This window comes from Chrysochloris asiatica, unplaced genomic scaffold, assembly GCF_000296735.1.
Source record: "Chrysochloris asiatica unplaced genomic scaffold, ChrAsi1.0 scaffold00034, whole genome shotgun sequence".
Lineage (NCBI taxonomy): Eukaryota > Metazoa > Chordata > Mammalia > Afrosoricida > Chrysochloridae > Chrysochloris > Chrysochloris asiatica.
The window spans coordinates 5001251-5002608 of NW_006408552.1; the positions used below are offsets into that span (position 1 = coordinate 5001251).

General features: G+C 39.6%; 1 pseudogene; it reads left to right on the forward strand.

Annotated features, from left to right (window-relative positions):
* Nucleotides 1–1358, forward strand: part of LOC102817734 — a 13322-nt pseudogene that overhangs the window by 4040 nt on the left and 7924 nt on the right.

Sequence of the window (1358 nt, forward strand, 5' to 3'; positions counted from 1 at the left end):
GGAGCACTCTGGCTGCACTTCTTCCAAAACAGATCTATTGGTTCTTTTGGCAGCCCATGGCACTTTCAGTATTCTCCTCCAACACCATAACTCAAAAGCAAAATCTTCTATGATCATCCTTATTCACTGTCCAGCTTTCACATGCGTATGAGGTTATTGAAAATACCACGGCTTGGGTCAGATGCACAAGCTGACATCTTTGTTCTTCTACACTTTAAAAAAGTCTTGCACAGGTGATTTGTGTAATGCAGTATGTCATTTGATTTCTTGACTGCTGCTTCCATGAGTGTTGATAGTTGATCTAAGAAGAATGAAGTCCTTGACAACTTCAATCATTTCTCTGTTGATAAGAATGTTGTTTATTCGTCCAGTGATAAGGATTTTTTTTTTCTTTACACTAAGATGCAAACTATACCAAAGACTGTGCTCTTTGATCTTCATCAGTAAATATTTTAAGTTCTTTTCATGTTTAACAAACATAGGTGTATCATCTGCATATTGCAGGTTGTTAATGAGTCTTCCTCCAATCCTGATGCCACATTTTTCTTCATCTAACCCAGCTTCCCGCATGATTTGCTCAGCATACAGGTTGAATAAGTATGGTGAAAGAATACAATCCTGTCACACAGCTTTCTTAATTTTGAACCATTCAGTGTTCCCAGGTTCTGTTCAAACAACTGCCTCTTGGTCCGTGTACAGATTCCTCATGAGCACAATTAAGTGTTCAGGAATGCTCATACTTCGCAATGTTGTCCATATCTTGTCATGATCCACACAATTGAAAGCCTCTGCATAGTAAATAAAGCACAGATATACATCTTTTTGGTATTTCAGCCCAGATCCATCTACAGTCAGCAATGGTATCTATCCCTCCTTCCACGTCCTCTTCTGAATCCAGCTCGAAACTCTGGAGGTTCTCTGTCAATATATGCTTGCAGCCATTTGTGTATTACCTTTAATAAAACTATACTCGCATGGGATATCAAAGATACTGTCTGATTATTTCCGCATTCCGTTGGGTCACCTCTCTTTGGAATGGGCACAAATACGGATCTCTTCTAATCAGTCGGCCTGATAGTTGTCTCCCAAATTTCTTGGCAGAGATGAGTGAGTGCCTCCTGTGCCACCTCATTGTCTTAAAAGATTTCAATTTTCATTCCATCAATACTTTGTTCTTGGCCAATTCCTTCAGTGCACCTTGGACTTCCTCCTTCAGTATCATTGGCTCTTGATCATATGCTACCTCTTGAGACAGTTGAACAACAATCATTTCCTTTTGGTACAGTGACTCTGTGTATTCCTTCCATCTTCTCTTGATGCTTTCTGCATCATTCAATAATTTGCCCAGAGAATCCTTC